This window comes from Lissotriton helveticus (genome assembly GCF_964261635.1).
Source record: "Lissotriton helveticus chromosome 1_1 unlocalized genomic scaffold, aLisHel1.1 SUPER_1_unloc_9, whole genome shotgun sequence".
NCBI lineage: Eukaryota > Metazoa > Chordata > Amphibia > Caudata > Salamandridae > Lissotriton > Lissotriton helveticus.
The window spans coordinates 878,764-901,483 of record NW_027611736.1 but is presented as its reverse complement, the minus strand read 5'-3'; the positions used below and the strand labels follow the sequence as shown (position 1 = coordinate 901,483).

General features: G+C 43.1%; 1 protein-coding gene across 1 annotated transcript in view; it reads right to left on the bottom strand.

The window, feature by feature from the left end:
* The window catches only part of LOC144806605 (uncharacterized), an 85,848-nt gene that overhangs the window by 56,628 nt on the left and 6,500 nt on the right, over positions 1-22,720 (bottom strand). The gene's annotated exons all lie outside the window — the stretch shown is intronic.

Genomic DNA, 22,720 nt, shown 5'->3' with positions numbered 1-22,720 from the left:
ATTAGCTTGCCAAGTACTTTCGACTTTTAATACTCTATTTTTAACTTGCGGTAAAGAATTCTCAACTAGCTTGGTAACAAAAAGATGTGGATACGACTCACTACTTGTTTTCAGACCGCTATTAATAATGAAACATTTCTCAAATCTGGAATAAAAATCACTAGTGTCTTCGTCTTGTTTCTGTTTACAGGCTGAGATGGCATCCCAATCTTCCTTTTTTGTGGCTAGTAATCTTGGCAAGACTTGTATTAACAGTTCGGGCAATTCTTTAGCTTTATCCCCAAGACCAGTACCTGGGACTCGTGCATTATCTTCGGTCTCTAACGCGGTCCAATCTATCTTTTTCTCTCCCACCTCCCATTCTTTTTCTTTAAGTTTTTCATATATGCCCGCAGGCAACAGGACCTTTAACATTTTGATGATATCAGGATACGTGTATTCTCCCATACGGAGCATGTCCTTTAATTCTCGATGGAACCCTGCTGGATCTTTATCGTGACAGGGTATTAACTTTTTCATTTCTAGTAGTTCTATTTTCGTGATAGGGGTATAAACAAATACTCGTTCAAGATTACCCCCCTCTCCCTTAACTGGATGCACTTCTCGTAACGGATTCTGTCTGTCTATGTAGAATGGGGGTGAAACTGGAACAAAATGCGGAGTCAGGAACGTTCTGTATTTGTGGCGCTGTTCTAAAATGACACTAATTAAATCGGTACCTAGACCTTTCCATCTGTTTAGGAGTAACTCGTTCAATACATTATATGAGGGACCTGGATCAGAATGCTGACTCTCGTACAGTGTGATGAGGTGCTGAATCATGTACATACCCACCAGTCGTTGCTCGGCTGGGGGCAGTTTCAGAAACGTTTGGGCCACGACTTCGTCTGGAAACGTGGCAGAGTCACTAACCCATCGGACTGCTGATCGGGCTAGTTCTTGTTCATGCATGGTACTAAGTTCATGGTACCCTATTCGTAATTTCAGAACTTTATCGGTAGCCTGGAATACTTGTTCAAGAGAACACTGTTCTGGTACAGGAGGAGGAAAAGCTTTCTTGTAATCTAGGCGTGTGTGTCTATCGGAAAGTCTCGTTCTACCTACATACGCTATTCTGCTGGGATTCTCAATGTCTACATCTTCGTCTAAAGAATCATTCTCTTTGTCTGCTACTATTCTTGCTTTCTCCTTTTGGTGTATACTTATAATTTCTTTCCGGATCTTTCTGTACATGGTTTCTATACAATTTTGTGTCTTGTGTTTTCCATCTGCTATATTGTCACTCCATTTTGTCAGGACTTTCATCTCTTCTGGACTTTTATCAGGACGATCCTGTTCTCTTATTAAACAATTTATCAGAAATTGCAAAATCATGCCTTGAATCTCGACTTTCCTGTGTGCCATAGCTTCGTGAATACTTTCTGGATTCTCCCCTGTTCGGATAAAATGATATATTCTGTCTAAATGTTCTTTCATATCTGATATGGTGATCAAGAAGTTTGCAACTCGTCGGAAACGTACTGAGTATAATATCATGTGATCTTCGCCTGGCACTGGATCATATCTACAATCAGTAAGGAACTGTCTGAGGGCTTCGTACGTAGCCACTTTTGGCGTACGCTGTAATGCTGCATCTCTCAGCGTCAGGCGCTTTGTTTGAGGCGGGGTGGTAGGAGCACCTCCCCCTGCCCCTCCTGAACTGGAATCGTCAATTAATACTGGGTGTGCGGCTACTGGTAACGTGACTGGTACAGTAGGAGTATGTAATGTGGGTTGATCCTGGGGTGCTGGCGCATGGACAGGACCAACGACTGGAGGCACAGGAATTACATTATTAACAGGGGGCTGGACTTGAACTTGGACTGGCGGGGTACGATCTGTATTAGCATATTCTGGGACAGTGTCGTCTAAATAGGAAGAAAGAAAAATTTCGGCTGCAGTCGGTTTATGACGCAGCTTAGTCGGAACCAAGGGTGGCGGTAAATTACGGAGTGTTTCCGGGGTCGCCTTCGGCAAACCCTCGGCGAGGAGAGGATACATACCTTTAATAAGGGCATTTCTCTGTCTATCTGACTGTACTGCTCTAACTCGTTCACCTTCTTCGATTAATTCCCTTTCTTGGGCTTTTTCTGAGGATTCCCTACTTAATTCTGCTTTTCTGAATTCTTTCTCGGTTCTTTTATGAGATTCTTTGCCCCATAACTCTATGGCATCCTTCTGGGACTGTCTGGCTTTCTTTTTCCATAATGCTTCTTCTACTCGCATGATGCACTCGGCATCCCATGTTCCTGAAACAGGCCATCTATATTTCTCTTCGAGATGCTTGGTGTAATCAACCCATAAATCTAGATACAGTATGGCATCTAAGCCATGCTTGTGATACATGAAATGTCCAGGACTGTCCCTGGGAGGGACAGGAACTGATTCTTCGAGTAACCCTTTTCTGGATTTTATCTGACGTAATTTCGAAAACAGCGGCATATTTGAACCGTACTTGAACTTGAACACAATACACAATGAACACAATAATGAATAGCAAAACAATCATTCATACCACAACATCAAGAACACATTAATAACAGTTCGAACAGAATACTACCTGATACATTGAAAACACAATACTTGAATTTCTCAAGAACTGACTTACTAGAATTACTGGATGCACTGCTAAAACAGTACAGAACATACCGGTCTCCTAAAGAGACACGTCATACCGTATCCACCTAGGTGAACACGTCGGACCGGATCTGTGTACCCAAACCCGTCGGACCGGGCACAAATTAATGAACACCCGTCTAGATACCCCCAGCAACGGTACTCACCGGGAAGCAAACTGAAGGCCTCGGACTGGACTGGACTGCTACGACGTCTGGTTACTGCTACGCACAACGCATGCGCTTCGGGCTTCGGTTACAGGTGGGCCTCCGGGTACCTCGGACCTTGCTCTCTCGGCTTGGGCTCTGGTCGGAACGACCCGCCTTCCTCACCGCCTCGTCTGGATGCCGGACCGCAGTCTCCGTCTCCTCCGTGGGCCTGAGGGAGACTTGAGCAGAAATATCTGCCGGTGCGCAGTAGAGGTCCGTCACGGCTGTAGAAGGGTCAGGGGGCCTGCGTTACATCGCCGGCGCGTGGGGAAGGGGCTCGTCCCTATTCGGGCGCCATTTATGTAGTAAATAAATAATTAATTACCGGTACTATTTTTCTATACATTAACCAAAACAGATAGCTCAATAAATAAGAGGCAGGATCCGTGGAATCTGAGTCAGAAATGGCTTTAATCGGATGGCTCGAGCCTAAAGACCATGGAGTGGCATGCAATGGAATGGAATGGCAGCTGCAACGTCTCATCAACATTACATAGTATATATAGGAAAACATTACAATTGCATTGAATACAGTAGGCGTAACAAGTGACAAACGTAAGATAAGAACATAGGGGCGTACAAAGAAGGCGTGCACAGGGCGTGCACGTAGACATGTGATGAAAACGTCACAGAAGTGTCATAAATGGGTGGATACATGGAGGGGGCTACCTGGGCAGCTGGAACCTTTAACCTACTGGTGCGCGCAAACGGGCCATGACGGGTAACTAGGGAGAACTGGGGGCTCTGACTTCTGCACTAGAAGAGGAGACTAAAGTCTGGGATGTCAGGACGACATGTACCTATAGCATATCTGATATCTCGTGTTTGGAGTACATGTTGATAGAATCTAAAAGTCATCAGGGTAAAGGCTACTTGACACTAAGGCTGGTGCATGCATATATTCTACATGTATTGCGTGTGCTATGAATCTTCTATGGATATTAATTCAGTAATTCTCTTGCATGGAGACAGGAAGACTAGACTATAGCTGAAGATGTTTATGCGGTTCGTTAGCTTAGGAATGTGAAGCCGGGGAGCTGGACTGATAACTAGAGGCATAACATATTCTTGGCAGACAGGCAGGCATGCCAGACCGGGCACCGCGCTGCTTGGCAGAAAGTAAGCGAAGGGTCAGGGATGCGGGAGGGGCTGCATCGCTCCTCGGAGTGGTTTCAGGAGACTGGAGCTTGAATCTGGCGTCCGGGCCCTTATGAGGCCTAGAAACGGGGACAACTCGATGAATTAACGTGCACAATATAAAACGTTGGCAACATAGGCCTAATACTCGTAGCTTTCACGAGGACTGGAAACTGGCATACTAACGTTGGACACAACTATAATTGCGCCTTTATTCGGTCAAGGGGGAACATATGCATATCGATCATGCACATATAACATATAATGGGGAACACGTAGGGACACATGACAAGGCAAAATTCAATTTTCCTCACTGCCACGTACCATGCATCGAGCGTTAGGCTAACGCATTTCATTGTGGTGGTCCGCATCACCGCACTGAAATTCGAAGTCACACATTATAGCGCCTCCTCAGCTGCTATCATGCACCATGACTGAGTGGCAATGCATGTTGCGCACTGTACCCGTTAGGTTTCAGGGGCGTGCTCATGATCTGCTCCTCGCAGATCTCCTCTTTGTTACAATGTATTAGGACTGAACACACTCTGGGCCGATACGACGCGGCATCAATGAGGAGTCACTACCCAATGACTACCCAGAATTGCAATATGCTCCCCAGCCCAGCGGTATTGAATCCGTGAGTTACTATGTCACACACAGGCAAAGCCCACCAGCGCTGGCAATAGAGCTGATGCCAGTCCGAGTCAGAAGCCTGCCGCCCTGCCAGAGGGAGTACTGTCACCGCAACAGACACAAAGGAGTAGGAAAGTGGATAATAAAATTTGGCACATGCTCAGTGAGAAAAAAACATGCCCGCACTCACAAAATTGTGACATGCTTCATCATTGGGCTTGCTTACTAACAACCTTGTGTTCCATGATGTCCCTTGCCCCATGAGCATCTATCTGTGAATAAAACTAAATACCATATGAGAAATACAAACAACTGAACATGCTGTGCGGCTACAGAAAAAACTTGATGAAGGAAAACATAGGAGAGACACGAGTTAATGTGAACCTTAGGAGTAAGAACACAGAAGTACCATTAGATGCCAGAAATCCAATACAAAGTTTACTACACACTACCTAGAGGAACCCCACACATCAAATGACCTATCCTGGATGGTGCTGGACTAACCAAGAATCAGACCACCTACAGGAGATAAAAAGAGATGACTCCTGATGAGGGAACAGGAGTGGGGGTACAGAATAAAAAGCCATGTGTTGGGATTGACTGATGATATTCCTTGGAACACCCTGAATATATAAAGTTGACCACTATATAGACTCCAGTTTTGATTAGTGGCCCCCTTGGTAACTTGAGAAATAGACAAGCATTCAATAAAGTTATCTTTCCAATAACCTGTAAAAAGAAATCACGGTATAGATCGCCATAGACGTCGAGATCATATGACTCCTACGTCCCCCGTGTGACCTGAGCTTCTCCCGGCTTAGGTTAGGAAGAGGACAGCAACTCGCCACCTACATGGTGAGAGTTGGAGAATGCCCAGGAAGTGTACCCACCTTGACGAAGTAAGGCGCTAGGGGTGGGGTCTGGGACAGAACATCTAAAAGATGTGGACATAGATTACGGTACTGGGTGTGCAGTTACACCGATAAAGTAAATACATGATCGCTTACATTAATTATGACCATGTGTGGTGGTATACACAACTATACCATGAACTAGAGCATTGCTACTGTAATCCAGGCATTCTTTCAGCGGTCATGACCTTTACGACTGTGTGAAGTGGCACATTGAGTTGCTTCCAGATTTATTGATTTTCCCCATTTATACATATCAAATAATCATGCCTATTTATAACACCATTATGTAAATGCTTTATCTCCTTATAGAGATTGACTACAGAGGGTCCCTCCCAACCCCTCTCTAATTCTAGCGATTCACTTGGTGAAACTCGGTGAGTGAGATTTTCTTGTGCAACATTAGTGGATGCATTTGATTGAAATGGATTTTGGTGATGGTAAAAGCGTTTTCCTAAGTGTTATGTGGTGTGGACACTGTTCAACGATGAATGTTTAGTCCGATTTGGATGCAATACTCTAAATATTATACCTATTTGAGCTTTGAGGTGGTCCGTGGGTGTGGTGAATAGAGGGAATAAGCGCCCAGGGGTATGGATTTTTCACTCCTTCATACTTTGTGGAGGATCAAATGGCAATCTAGTAATAATTTTCTCCCCTCCACGTGATTTTCCCACAGATTATGAAGTGTACCTGAAATAGGGAACCCCAAGTTAACCCCTTCAGCGCGGCGCAGATTCCTGTGCTGTGCTGAAGGTTCTAATGAGCCTACCGGCTCATGACGGAACGGTTCCGTCATGAGCACAGCTCAACCGTAGCTAATGACGGAACCGTTCCGTCATGAGCATCGAAGGGGTTAAAAGGAATGCATTCCATAGATACCTAAGCCAGGATCAGGGAGTACTACATTTTGGGCTGCGGAGAGTCCTGATGAATGCTAGATTGACCCGACACTGTGGGCACGATTTAAATGGCGGAAACATGTCGACACCTTGGGAGTAAGGAGGGGTGAAGGAATCTTAATCTTCTCCTGTCACCACCATCCTTCACGTTTTAAAAACTAGCCAGATGACCCAAGAATAAAGTTTCTAGTGGGTACACATCCGAGCTAGTTTTAACTTTCACTAGCTGCTTTTTTCTTTGGTGATCCCAAATTTTCATTGTTTGTTTAGTATTCCCCTCCCCTTTGCTCTACCCCAGGCATTGGTCTGCGCAGGGGTGTTAGTAAGCAACCCAATGATGAAGCATGTCACAATTTTGTGAGTGAGGGCAGTTTTTTCTCTACCTGAGCACGTGCCACCTTTTATTATACTCTTTCCTACTCCTTTGTATGTTGCAGTAATAAATTGGGGAGGTCGGAGTAGGGATGTCACCTCTCCCCACTTCAGGTTGTGTTAAAGTGAGTGCTGGCACCATCAGTGTGTGTACAGTGGCACATGACCATGAATCATGCAGGGGTGGTGTTGGTTGCACCACAGGCCCGGGAGTCCACGACGCGTTGTTGCAGGCTGGCCATGCAGGGGGTCCACCTGTTGCAGCAGCACCAGTGTTCCGTTGTAGAAGTAAGTACCTGAGAGAGAGCCAGCATTCTTCGTCTTCATGTAAACTTGTTCCAAATCTGTTATTTGATTCTAACCCCTTCGGCGCGGATGACAAAGCCAGCTCGTCATGGGCGTTACCTGCGCTACGCGCATGACGAGCTGGCTTTGTCACAAACTGCGAGTTTTTCAAAAATCAGCGCACAGCGGGAAAACCCGCTAGCGCGCATGCGGTTAAAAGATTATCTTACATAGCTACCAAGGTTTCAGGTTGCTATGTGTGACATTTTCATATTTTCAGTGTAATCAATGAGTGACATTTCAACAACTATGAGTGACACTATCTCCGTCACCATTGACCAGAGTCACCCGACGTCAACGCCGCAGCCGAAGACACTTCTGATGCAGATAGATAAAAAATGAGCATTTGGAAGTGGCATTTCTTGAGACCAGTTGTGAGTAGCCCCGTAGCTTGTCCCATTTATCCTCGGTGAATTCTTTGCTCTATGTTTCCTCCCATGTTCTATATTTGAATCACCTGGTATAATTCAGTCAGAGCCTTACATCCAATGACCATCCTACAGGTGGGCTTTAAGTAGAGTTTAGTAGGGTATTTGTGACACATAAAATAAAGAAATTTTTTGCTTCAAAAACCATGAGTATCCCACCAGAATCAGGTCTGTCGATATGTATGTTTCTGTTGATTGGACAGTGCATTCAGCCATGTCGTCTTCCGTTAATTCCGACCTTCCTGGAAGCATGCCATGGTACTTGTGTGTCCTTCCACTGTTTGGGTTGTAGGATCTACTTTGCCCTGCTTACTTGATGTCTGGTTACAAACATTTCTAGCCTCACAGGGATACTCTGTGTGAATGTTACCAGAGGCTTTTTTTCTCTTTTTAATACTTCATTTAATAGTTTTCTTTTAATGATATTCACTTATATATTTTAATCTTGCCTTGTAACTAGCCCTTAGCAGATGCCATTCCAGACCGCATACTTTAAATACTTTGCTCAACATTCTTTGTTTAATTCTTAATTTCAATGGCACGTACACTTTAAACTCTCTCAGTGACTGTATGTCACTGACAGATGCACATCCCAGATGTATACATTTATTTCAACCATTTAAAACCAATTTCCATATTATATATTTTTACAGACTTGAATTGCAACAGATTTTTACTTTTAAATATATATATATACTTACATACCTAGCTAGACTTATAATGCTACATCTTACCCCAACACCCGTACTACCAACCTGCCGTAAGAAAATAAACAACTATGACACAGCCAGTGCTTGCCACGTCAGAGCGCTTTTTTCCTAACTGTACTATTTGGTTTCGTTTTTCGTGAAATCGGTTCGTGTTTGCACACTTTCGAGAAAACAGTGTTGCATATTAAAGGTGTTTTTCATAAACTGATATATTGTTTCTTTGGCTGCTATACGATAACGTACGTTTATTTGACAGACTCAATATATTTTCAAAAGCTCACAAAGTATTGCAATCTGCTCTTTTACAATCTTTTCCTCTCATTATTTTAACTGCCCTTACTGCTGCAAAGAGCCTGAAATATAAGTAAGGGCACTCGTGAGAGGCCCCTGCGGTGAGCGGGCTTGAGACAGCTTTATGAAACTGGCCAGAACTCAACTAGTTGTGCAGACAGTCCGTGACTGCAGAGCTCTGAGCTGTGTCACTTTCACAACTGCTTTAGGGGCTCCCAGCTGCGAAGTTACTTTGTGCAGCTGCCTGCATACAGGGAAATGCAGAGCAGCCTCTCAGCTAAACTAACAGTTGCAGGCTGAATGAAGACGTGCGCTTGGCACCCGGTGCTGCAGGAGACAGTACTGGCTAAAAAGCAGGTTGAAGATGCAGTCCCTCCTCCTGCCCCTGCAGACAACAGTTCTCCTGGGATTTGTAGTCCCTTTAGCCGGCAGCTGCAGTGGTGTGGCGTCCCGCGCTGCATTTCAGAGTCCGACACTATATAGCGTGTAGAAGATGTGGCCCATCCTCCTCCAACAGCAGACAAACAGTTCTCCTGATAGTCCCTTTAGCAGGCAGTCTGTTGACAGTGCGCATGGCTCTTTGTTGATAATTAATGCTTGCCACAGTGGGGTGCTCTCGAGACCAGGCGAACGGGGCTTTACGGGTGGTCAGTCATAGCTTCGATCCTGTGCTTTCCTGTCTCCTCTGATTCAATACTCTTGCATGGACACATACTGACTGGGTTACTACTTTGTCCCTTTACCATAGGAGAGCAGAGCCACAGAAAGCACAGTCCCTAGAGACTGCCCGTCCCTAGGGGCGATAGCCAGGCTAAGGTGTCAAGCACAGGAAATACATGCCTATTAGAAACACTTTGCTTCGGGGGCGTTCCCACCACTGGTCCAAGGGTTCCTTTGCTATCAGTCCACTCTCTCAAACTCAGATGCCTTTTCCAGGACCTTTAGTACTACAGCTGCCTCCAGGCCTCCTTCCTGTCATGCTGGTTCTCGCTCTTCCCACAATGTAGGATAACGACTTGGTATACATAATACCCGACCAAGTGACTTTTCAGACACTGAAAGTCTCAGTCTTATCAAAGACAGCATTACTTCTCCACTAACGTGACTTATAGTCGTAATGCTGTCCTTGTTGTTCAGAAATAAAGACTTGATAATAATTCTGTGTTCGTCGGAAGACTGCGGAAGTTATCCTGACAATAAATGCGTACATTAACTAAAGGTATACTTATCTACACTAATCGTAGGCTGAGACATAATGCAATAATTAATTATACACAATATAAGTTTGAGACTCTTACATTAATTCAGCACAAGTATTGTCAATTAAAATCATCTATAAAAAACAGGTATAGAATTTCTCTTTTAGCAGAGTTTACATTTTTTCTCTAGAAGTTAGGAGTAGGAATTCATTTTTAGGATTCAAAGACCTATTTTTTTTATGAGATAAATTAACAAAATGAAACTGTTCCGTTTAATAGAACTTGTATCACTACTCTAAAGAGGTAGTGAAGATTTAGGGATTGAGCAAACTATATTATTGTTTAAGTCAATTGCTTTATGGAGAAAATTAAATACGAATGGCTATATATTTAACAGAGACAAATCCTGTGACATAACCTTTTGAGCCATATTGTACTAAGAATATAATTTAATTAAATGTGCACAGGTTTAAAAGAATATCATTTAAGTGATCAATATAATCATGTGGAAATGTATTGTGAAGTTATACTATATATTTGCGATTTCATTCTCATTTACAATTGTTTTGATATCTTGAATGGTTTTCATTTTCTCTTTTTTGAGTGATAATTGACGTTTTAATTATCAAATGTTTTGTTTGTGTATGTATTATGGTCTTGAAGATACAGTCTTATGTGAAGTAAGGTAAAACTTATGATAACTGTTTGTCTATCTATATTTTTTTGGATAGAAAATATTGATTATGATAACCCAATAAACATGTAAACAATATTGTTGTGTTGCATAAACGAGGGCTCTGGCCAAGCTCAATCGGCTTTGGCTTTCCCACCCACGGGGGCCTGAACTAAGTTCAGTGCTCCATCGCTTAAACAGAATTCCAAGTTATTGTACCCCCCACACTACCCCACTGGGCATACGTGCCGGTGTGGTGTCCGTACTTTCTGGATTACTAGCAGTTCTGCGAAGGGTCAGGGATGCAGTGGTAATTCAAACCCAATTTTGTTCTTTAGCCTAGCACTCACAAGTACTGTACTAAGAAAAGACACTATATATGTTTAAACGTGTTTATTTCAACTGTCTAATCCTGTTGCTTAGTACATGAGTAATAACCACACAGAATATAATTAGAACAGCACTCCTGTATGTTACTAGCAGCAAGAATAATATGAACATTTGCAACAAGAGTGGGATGTTCCTAGGAGCGTAGCAACTGGAAGACTACTTCTATGTGCTACCCTATGAGAGTTTGGAGTCTCTAACTTGCCTCTAGAGTTTTTCTTGTGACTCAGCACACTGCATACCTGTTCACATTGGATAAGCTGTGACTATCAGTCATAAGTCGAGAAAGAGTGTTTCCTTGGAAGAAAAACACATTCAGCTGGACTTAGCTCTGCTCCTCTCTGATTGGCTCTCAGCATAGGAACAGATGCTGCAGCCGTCTGGCAAGAGCTCATGCGATAAACTGGGGTGAAGACCTCCCTAATTCAGTGGTCAATTTATGAGGTACATTTAGTGTTAACCAGTGGCGTTTACTCTACATTGGGGGAACTTAACTGCTATAAACCAGCATGATGAAAATATGTCAAACAAGACTACATGTATATTTTTCACATTTACTGTCAGACCTTGAAAGGCAGATATCATGGAGCTGGTAGCAAACTTGTGTTGCCTTCTGTGGTTGCAAAGTTATTGTTTGGATAAATTGAAACATTCATGAGTTCTCGGAAAGATAATGACATGCTGCATATCGGTCAAACACAGACAGGATAATGTGTTGGGAGTTCACAACAGTTGTGCGTCTGGTTATCTATTTGGGAAAATAATATTGTCTGAGATAACCATATATTCATGTAAACAATGTATAGGTAATATATATATTTGTATTTTTGTGATTGAAGATTGTTCTAATGAAGGATATGTGCTTTCAGAATGCTATCTATTAAGTTTTCTCTGTAAATTGGACCTTACATTGTGAAGCACGTAAATAAAACAAAACAAAATGGACTCCCTCAAAAATACTTTAGAACATTTTTTAAGGCTCCAACAATAGATGTAATACGGTTTGGAACAAGACAGTAGGGTTATACTGGCTGGGTTGATTGAAGTACATGCAGATCACTGGCTCTGCCAGTCTGTTTCTTTCATTTCCCTAAATAGCCTGTTTTATGAGTGAAATGTTAAAGACACAATACATTAGAGCAGCGGTTCTTCATCTTTTCAATTCTGAAGCCCCCCACTGAATGATTACTGCAATCCAGTCATTATTGGAAGCCAGGAACCCACGGCCTGAGGTATTTATTTGTCTTGGACCTCAAAACAATACTCAAAAATATAGATACAGGAATACATGAAACAAGTTCGCAAATGTTGAAATCTTTTGTTTAATTCACAATGAAATAATGAAAAAGGTTCACAATTTTCAGTTTTGCTTCTTCATTCAAACATACTTTATTAATTTTTATTTATTAATTTTAATATTATTTAATTTTGTAAAAACTTTTGCAGACCCCCTGAGTAAGCCTCGGAGACCTCCAGAGGTCCTTTGATCACAGGTTAAAAACCACTGTATCAAAGAACTAACTAGTGAGGGACAATACATATAAAAGAGTCAACCCACTATCCACAAAATTAAAGATAGTGAGGTAGTTTCAGTTTATTTATTTATTTATTTGCATGTTTATATCGCGCTAGGAATCGACTCCCATAGGAGTATCTCCGCGCCTCTGGCAGCATCTGAGAGCAGTGGGAGCCCAATCATATATCCTACCTCCCTAAATAGATAGGCTAGTGGTGAAAAGAAAAGTTTTAAATTTTTTCCTGAAGGGAAAGTGTTCACTGCATAGTCTGATTTCCATAGGGAGGTCATTCCACAGCTGCGGGCCAGCTACTGATAAGGCCCTTCCCCCTTGCCTTGTCTTTTTATACCTAGGGACGCATAACAATTGTTGATCTCCTGGAATAAAGTTGATCTTCCCTTGGAATAAGGGGGGAGTGCCGTTGCACTCCCCCGAGGCCCCGCCTAGCCGGCTGTGGAGTCCGTGTCTGCCCACAGGAGCGGGCAGACCAGAATGGCTGACTATAGAACTGCACTGCAGGACGCACAGAGTATAGCACAGGGACTTTTTCTCTTTTTTAATTGCCGCGTTCGTTGTTGCTTTTATTTTTCTGTTTTAAGGACTTTCTGACTGATTGTCACAGTATAACTCATTCCGCATACCCGCACTATAAAAAAAAAAGAAAAAATAGAAAACTCACTTCCCAGCCCGCTGCTTTGGCGTGGCTGGAACTCACGTGTGGCTACTGCGCCAGCTTGGTTGAGAGAGGGTCGGGCTTGCTGCCATCTTCAGGCGCCATCTTGAGAGGTGCTCTAGTTGTTTGGCAGTTCCTACAGGCCACCATATTTAAGTGGGGAATGCAAGCGCGCAGCCCGCGCACCGAACGCGTGCCAGCGGCAAGCCTATCTGCGCCCGTCCGCGCATCGGAGGTGCACGGCGCCGTTAATGCTGCCCATTTGGACGACGATCGAGGGCATCTAACCTATGACAGAGAACAACTACTGAGGCTAGGTAAGGTAGAATGTAAAGCGACCTCTGCCCTGGCTCATGTGAGAAAGGTTGGAAAGACCTTTATCGGGGGACTGATTAATAGCCGGTCTCTTGTTAAACATTCTACTGAGGTATCAGGCCTGATAGAGGATATGGGACTTGACGCCTTGTTCTTAACGGAGACCTGGATTAATGCAGAGTCAGCTGTAGAGCTAGGATGTGCCTGCCCTAATGGGTATACAATTCTTCACAAGCCTAGAACCATGAGTAGAGGAGGAGGTGTGGGGGTGGTTTTCAAAGAGGAGCTGGATTTTAGACTCCTACAGGTAGGAGAAGTAGTGGGGATAGAAATGCTGGGGTTCTCTCTACACTCCTCCAGCGGGAACCTCCTTACAGGATTGTTGTGCTATAGACCTCCAGGTGGGACCACACACTATCAAAATCTCTTTGACACTATCACCAACCTGGCATTGGCCCATTCCAAAGTGATCATTTTAGGAGACTTTAATCTCTAGGAAGATGGGAATGTCAGTAGCCAATTGCGTGATCTGAGGCATACATGCACAAACCTGAATCTTTCCCAGCTGGTGGAAGGTTCAACACATCAAGGGGGACATATCCTTGATTTGATTTTTTCCAACCAGTCCACTACTAGGATACTAAATATAGTACCTCAGACCTGGTCTGACCACTGTCTTATCCATTTTAGCATTAGGGTGCTACACTCTGGGGACAGTGCTCGTCAGCAAAGGTCTTACAGGAGAGGCAGGGAATGAGCTAAACTAGATAAGACTGGAACTCCTATAGTTGACCTGGACGCCACTCACTTTGCACCCACGTTGACCGCAGTAGAAAACTATAAAGTGTTTACTAACCACATAGCTGACATCCTGGACCTGGTAATCCCCATAAAGGAAATATAAAACAGAAGCAAAATCTTGGCTCCATGGTATATTGAGGAGCTGAAACAGCTCCGCATGCTCCTCAAGAAGGCGGAAAGGAAATGGAGAAAATGTTATGGTGAGGAAGATACGAAAGATCTAAGACGGATACAACTGCAATATAAAGAGGGAATCCTTAGGGCTAAGGCAGATTTCTATGGCAGCTCTATTATACATACGTCTAATGGGACTAAAGCACTTTTCAAAATTATCAAGGAGCTTTCCTCCCCTATATGCATGGAAAATAAAGTGGCAGTATCCCAAAAATGATATGTTGAAATTGATATACATTTTCAGGATAAGATTGCAAAAATCGTGAATACCCTGCACGTTAATGATAATGGTGAACAACTTAATCCTGAACAATGGATTGAGGCAGATTTACAACAGCCTGTATTCCTGGAAAACTTTCAGGCTTTAACAGAAGCAGCTTTTGACAGCTTGGGAGATAATGTATCCTCGGGCTCTCCCCGTGATCCTTTCCCTCATAAAATATTGAAATATTTTGGGCAAAATACCTTTCCATGGCTGAGGCAGATATGCAATCAGTCTCTGGAAGAAGGAATGGTCCCGGAATGCTGGAAATTGGCAGTGGTAACTCCACTGATTAAAAAAGCCTTCCTTGGACCCGGCAATACCGGCAAATTTTAGGCCCATCTTTCTCCTTCCTTATCCAGTGAAGATTCTAGAGAAAGCAGTCAGTAGGTCCCTGTCGTGCTTCCTGGAGGAGAATCATTTAATAGATAAAGACCAGTTCGCCTTTGCCCTGGGCACGTGACCGAGACGGCTCTAGCCACTATGCTGGACAATTTGCGTAAGCGAGCCGACAAGGGGAATGCCACTGTTTTAGTGCTTCTAGATATGTCGGCCGCATTTGATACAGTGAACCATCCCATACTAGTGGAAAGATTGAAGAAGATAAGAGTGAAAGGCCAGGCACTGCAATGGCTTCAATCTATCTAGAAGGTCGACAGCAGGTGGTAACCTTAGTACCATTCTCCTCTGGCAAATCTTCAGTCACCCATGTGGTGTCGCAGGGATCTGCGATCAGCCCTATCCTTTTTAATGTCTATCTGCAACCCCTGCTTTCCATCATAAAGTCATCTGGAGTCTGTCTAGTCAATTATGCAGACGACACACAGCTAGCCTTCTCCTTGGAAGAGGACCATGAACTATCTCTGGACATGTTCCAGCAATGCATGCGGCAGACGACTGACAGGCTCAGAAGGAACTCATTGAAATTTAACAGCGGAAAGACTGCGGTAGTGTACTGCTCTGCAGGTAGAATGTCCAGACAATTTCCATCTGACTTCAGACTTACACCAGAAGAGGAACCTTTAACCCCGGTCAGGAAGGTTCGCAATCTGGGGGTAATGTTTGATGACGACCTCCAGATGGATTCACAGGCAAATAAGACCGCCAGCGTATGCTTCGCCCTAATTTGCATGCTACGTAAAATACTCCCTTTACTACCTAAAGAGGCACATCCTTTGGTGGTAAGTAGTATAGTGGGAAGCAGGCTGGATTATTGCAATTCCCTATATCTGGGGGCCCCTGTGTACATTTTCCAGGGACTGCAAAGAATCCAGTCTGCAGCAGCCAAATTGGCCCTTGGTAGGCCACTGAGCTCTTCTACTACCTTGGCTCTGAGAGAGCTACACTGGCTACCCATTAGGGAAAGGGTCCACTTTAAAACTCTGTGTACAGTTTTAAGAGCAGTGCATGAGCTAGGTCCTGTCCCCCTACAGGAAAGGTTTACATGGTATCGTTCCTCAAGGCAGCTCCGCTCCTCCAGTGCTGGCCTGCTGACGATTCCCTGGTTTAAACAGTCTAGGTTAGGAGGAAGGGCTTTCAGCGTGGCTGGTGCCCGTTTATGGCATGAACTCCCTCAGAACCTCAGACAAGTTAACTCTCTGTTAGAGTTTCGCAGGAACCTAAAAACCTGGCTTTGCCACAAGGCCTAAGTTTCCGGTCCTCTCTTCTCTCACTGCTGCGACCTGTTACCACTCTGGTCATAGTTCATCAGTCTGAAGCGCCAGGATACCCGTAGGGTGACAGTATGCGCTATATAAGATCTAAAATCAATCAATCAATCAATGACAGGCCAGCTCCCGTGGCAGCACGCAAGCGTGCAGGCCAGTTGTGAAGCCAGCAAGAGCAGCTGGGGGTGGACACCAGAGCTGCTCTCAAAGGTACCTGGATGCAGGGTGCCCGTGTGGGAATGGGCCCCCGAGAAAGTGGAAACGGGGCATGAGGCCACCATCGAAGTCTGTGTGGCTCTCCCTGGAGCAGCGGGAGAGCCGCTGCTCAGATATGCATGCGATTCGGTGGAAAGCGTCCCATATAGCCTTGCAAGGCGTGGCAAGGTCTGAGGTGAAAACCTGTCCGTTTTCAGTGCATGGTGGCACCAGGAAGATGGGGTCACCACTATTTGTTGGCAAAGGTGCAGTGGGAGCTGCAGAAGCAACGCAGACTCCCCCAGCACAAAAGTGGAACGTCCCCACCCTCAGTCTCTAGGAATTGAAGGAAAGAGCCCGTCAAGGGTTATTCATGTTTCATTAAGCGTACCTAAGGCTGGAACTTTTGTTCTGCAGCTGGGAGTTCAATAAGTTAGTTAGGAGTTAGTTCAACAACCAGACTGTCAGCCACTGTGATTTAAATATGTATACTGTACGGTGAGTTTGAGATGCTCCTCTGAAGACAAAGGGATAGCCAGGTTGGTGGAGATCACTAAATATGGTGGACGGTGGTCCAACGGGGTAGTGGAAGTTGTTACGCCTGCTCCTCTGCCAGACCGCGGGCTACCTGTCAAACTATAAATGAGGGGGACAGTCTTCAAATGTAACTCAAAATAGACGGGCTGGATTCAGGGTGTGGTGACAGGGCACTCTATCAAAAATGCAACTAAGCATGATATCAGCCAAACCAATGGTCCACCCACCAGCCCTGTTTAGAGGTGGATGGATTGTTAGCCTTTAATCAGAAATCCCATTGGTTATGTCGATGGAAAACTTCTTCTGAAGGAGAAAGGGCTTTCGAAGAAAACCCATCAGACATTAGATAAACAGTGTTATATAAGAACCTTAAAAAAAAAATGTATTTGACAAATTCATGTTTAAATCCCTTGTATGGCAGACTGCTTTCAAGTACTCAACATTCTGTGGTATTTTTATGGATTATTAACAAGAGTAGTGCCAGGATACAGACATATTTTCAGCACCTCTCACTCTGAGAGAAGGCACACTGGCAAGAATAGTCCCCTCTAATGCCACCTGTGCCAGACTCCTGCTGAAAGCAGTGATGCTATTGAGACTAGGGTCCTCTAATGCCACCTGCGGCAGACTCCTGCTGAAAGCAGTCATGCTATCGAGATCAGTTGACCACTCTACAGCCAAATAAACTAGGCTCTTTGCTGACATCACAAATTATCTTTATAGTTTAGGAAATAAATCACATTTAAGATCTCCTATACAATCAACAGTCAAATACCATGAATTCAAATACATGTGTGTTACATCTTGCTCATGCTTTGCATTTCCCTTACTTAGATTTCCCCATTGCTTAGCCACTGCATCTAATAGAATGTTTGATGACACACTAGAATGTTTGGTACCTGACTGCTCTGAGTAGAGGCAGTTGATGGCAGACAGGCTGAGCGAGAGAAGAACTGCTGCTGGTGGGGTTTTTATCATTATATCTATTGATTAATTAACTTGGATTAATCTACAATAAATTATATTTACTTTACATACTGGATTCCAGAACTTTAATTGTTACAAATTGGTGACGAGGTACAGAACTGAACTTATGCGTGGAAAAAGGACTGTTTTAATGAAGTAATACTGCAACCAAGGAACTACTTAACCCGGAAAAGAAAAGGTAAATTTTACAGAAACGCCCTGGTTAGCCCCACCAGTGTCCCCAGTCATCTGGACAGCCTCTTATCCCAGGGTGTTTGATTTCTGACTGCGTAATTTGAGCTGAGTACTTGGATCTGTTCTCATATCAAGCTTTTAATTGGAAAAACGTGAAGAAAACTTTTAAGACTTAATCTGTTTTGGCCTGATTTGTTAACAACTTTTAAAAAAAAGAGAAGAGCGCAGCGTGAGAATGGACTTATTGTTTTGCTTTGGCCCCTCCAAGAAAAACACTGGATTGGGTGTGCGAAGCACAAACTGCGGTGTCAGCGATAATTTAGACGCTGGCAATTTTAAGCGGAGCGCTGTGTGCAGTGTCTACTGTAACTTCGGCAAAGGATCTTCAAGCGTTTCAAACCTGTGTACTGTTCTAAGGCTCTGTACTGAATTTTGCACGTGTCTTCCTTTTAATTTCTTCTGGTTATATTTAAATATGATTAACAACGACTTATGTGAGCAATGGCTCGAGCACTTACAAAGATTATTGAGCCTGGTCATCGCATTCACAACGTTGTTTTTGAGAAGCGCGTGTGTGCAAAGTAGCTCTTTTTGCCTACGATTATACACTCACCGTCTTGGTGGAAATGACGGTTGGTCGTCGATTTGCCAGCAGCGATCTTCTCTCAGTCCCTGCTACCATACGTTTGATGACGTATTTGGAAGGCATCAGGGAGTTAGTGATTCTTTCGCCTCACGTTCTGCCCTATGTTCTAATCCTGCTGTGACGTCAAACTTGCTGATCCTGCCACTGTCCGGTTGTCGGCACGCCCTCACCGTGAGCCATCCGGTGGATACGTGACAACGTGACGCCATTTTAGGGAGTTCTGTTTTTTCTGCTGTGAATTGCCTGTTATTCACGATTCTGAATGCCAATAAAGTTAATAGGAAACCGGCGGAGATCCCTGCTGTTCACATTGAGATTGATTAACATCGTTCTTCTTCACATGAGTGACTGAACTTCAACAAATGTCCGTTGGTGATAATCTTCGTGGACACTGGAAAAGAGATCTTGTCAATCTGCGTTGGATGAGTTCTGCACTTCTCGGGTGAGAGAGTTCGCTCACCGGCGTAATAATAACTTGTTTCCTTTGCAGGGATATTTGTCTTCATGCTTTTATAAGGCAGCGTGTTTTTATTTGTGGTGTAGTTTGTTTGTTGTGTTTTGGAATTGGTTCAATTTTAAAAGTCCTTTGGTTTGGGTACCTTGGGTACGATATTCAATGGGTGGCATGTTTTATTTTGTAGCATAACTTACGCCTGAGCGGTGTTTGTCACTCTTCATTTTGGTTGTTAAAAGACATTTCATGGAGCTTTTTGGTGTTGATGAATAGTTTGCTTACATTCTTCAAGTTTACAACCGTGATGTCAGGGTGTGCCTTTGGGGTGCTCAAAATGTTTATTTTTCGTAATTATTTGCAGATATGTTTGATATCAATATGCTGTTTTGAACCATCATTTAGGTGCTCAATTTCTATTGAGGTGTTCAATTTTATTCTTTCTTACTTTTAATGTACCACGTTTTTTTAGTGCTCTAAAATTTTAGAGGAGTTCACATGTATTACTGAGTAGAGTCATGCATTTTCTTTTATTGTTGTGAACCACTACGTGCTCAAATTATTTTGAGGTTTTCTTTTCAGAGGATTAGTTGTCCTAGTGTTGGATTTATTAAATATGTAATTTGCGGAGCCACATCTGTGCTCATTTTGAGGCGCTCCATTTTCTTTTATGAACTCTGAGGAGTTGGGATTTATTAGATGTGTAGTTTGAGGAGCCACATCAGTGCTCAGTTTGAGGTGCTCCATTTGTTTGATATGAACTCTGAGGAGTTCAATTGTTCTATTGTTATGGAGAGCAATAAGTTGCTCAATTTTCTTGTTATGGACTCTGATGGGTTCAATTGTTGATGTTTAGAAGAGCCGTAGTTGCTCAATTTTCTTGTTATGGACTCTGAGGAGTTCCATTGTTCAATGTTGTTAAAAGCCGCAAGTTACTCTATTGGCTGATATGAACCACGCAAGTATATTTAAGAATGCAATGCAATTTATTCTATTATCTTTATTTGTTGTTTTCTAAGGATGGGGGATGTGTTACATCTTGCTCATGCTTTGCATTTCCCTTACTTAGATTTCCCCATTGCTTAGCCACTGCATCTAATAGAATGTTTGATGACACACTAGAATGTTTGGTACCTGACTGCTCTGAGTAGAGGCAGTTGATGGCAGACAGGCTGAGCGAGAGAAGAACTGCTCCTGGTGGGGTTTTTATCATTATATCTATTGATCATTTAACTTGGATTAATCTACAATAAATTATATTTACTTTACATACTGGATTCCAGAACTTTAATTGTTACAATGTGTTGTTTTATTACATATCAAAAAACATTGATTTCGTAGTAATAAGTAGAATCTAGTCTTCATTGTGTACATTTCATAGCATCATGATTGTTCTTGCTGTATCATAATTTAGTTCATGTTAATGTTAAAGTAAATCCTGGTACACACCTCTGTAGTGTGGTTTTTAAAGGCTCATGGATGCCAATACATGGGTGGTGTTTGGATGTTTGGTTATGTATCATTAACACAGATGTATAAAGTATTGGGTTTCAAATGTATTATGCCACTAATGGTCGTACAAACCACTTGTTCCTAAATTTAATTTGTTCAGTTTAGAACTTGTTGCTGTTAACGTGAAAGTAAAGTGAGTTTGACCCTGGAGCAAACCCCTGTAGTGTGTTATGTATAGGATGGGTGTGCTGAAGAGCAGTCTCTTTGCTTCTCCTCACTGGCTGGGTGGTGATGATGATGATGGTGGGCAGCAGGAAGAACTTCCCGGACTCAGCACTTTGTTAAAATGAACTCAGTGGAAAGCATTAGTTTCTACTATCTTTGGCTACTGAAGATGTCAGATGATTCAGAATGCTACGATCTATTTTATTTGTGGTCTGAAGACGTCCCAACTGCATCACAAAGTTCCACTGTTTACTCATGAGGCAGCACACACTTTTTATGTCCATTCATTCACTGGCAGTTTATAAAACAAGGGTATCTTTTTGCTTGTTATGTTATGTTAAGGGGTTTTATAAAGCGCTCATTGCCTCAACAACGGGCATAACAGCGCTAAAATGTCACTGCCATAAGCAAGCCAAGAACACCCAGGAGGCAATTATGCAGGGAAGAGGTGAGTTTTGATATTTTACGGAAAAGAGAATGTTTTTGAATGTTTCTAATATGTGCAGGGAGGGAGTTCCAAAGCTTACGGAACACAACACATTAAGGAGGGTCTCAGGGACAATTTCAAGACCTACAAGGTGTGTTTCCCCTAATTGACAATCATATACCACACAACACCTAGGGTCTAGGAACAAAGGTGGAAAATGAGCAGAAAAGAGACCAGCTAGGAAGAAAATATGTCAACAGGTTGGGATGACAACCACCTCATCGGGAGAGGAGAGAACTTCGTTGCCAAAACCCATCATTCACAAGTAGTGAATTATCAACATTTGGGCCTGGCCTCCTCTCATTCGGGTACTCAGTCTAGAAAATTGACTGAGAAGCCCTCAGCTGTTTTCCAAACCAGAGGATGGCTGATGACTCCATAGAGTACACCATGAAACCCATAGGCATATGTTCTTGCTAAGTGAAGAGGGTTTCTAAACAAAGAATAACAGTGCAGCGCTAAATAATACGAAAAAAGTGTGTTAAAAATGACAAAGGGAGCTCCATACCAACTTTATTCTCAGAGTGCCTCTGTCATGGTTAAAAAGCAGAATGCTAACAATTGAAAGTCAAATGTTAAGCGATGAAATAGGTCGACATGTTTCTGCCCTCACAAGGATCTAACAGTATCGGGGCATTCCTCAGGACAAATTGAGCTAGAAATATATATAGCTGCTGCTCTAAGAGTGAAAAACTCAAAGTGTGATAAATTTCAAAATAAACAGTTCATATACTCCACCAATAATATCCAGCTTGGCAGTAGTGGAACAAATTATCGGTTACCTGCAAAACAATATGCATATATTAAAGCAATGCTGGTCACAACACTCATATTAAACCACACATAAGGCCTCTCTTGAAAAGGCACGGCTAAAGTTATTTACTGCTAAAGGTTCAATCTTTACCTAATCGTCAAGCTTTCAGAAACCTATTAAGAACTACACTTTTCAACTGCTTTCTCTCTGATCAATAATTTTGGCATCATGCACGGATTTTGTCCTTTCACCAGGTAGGAGTTGGTTGGGTGATTCTCTGTAAATAAGAAAGGTCTAAAATATATTCATATACAATTAATCTGGCCGTGAATCATTTATAGTCAGTGGTGAGCCAGCAAATTTCCCAAAAGTCCAGCTTGATATTGGACACCTCTGGGGAAGTGTCACTATGGTGGGTGCATTAACAGATGCATGTGATTGAAATGAGCATCATTTGCCCTGCGTCAGGGCTTCGGATGTAAATGTTGTGCATTGCAACCATTATCTCTCACAGTTACAGGTCACAATTTCCTACTTTTACTTCTTCTGCC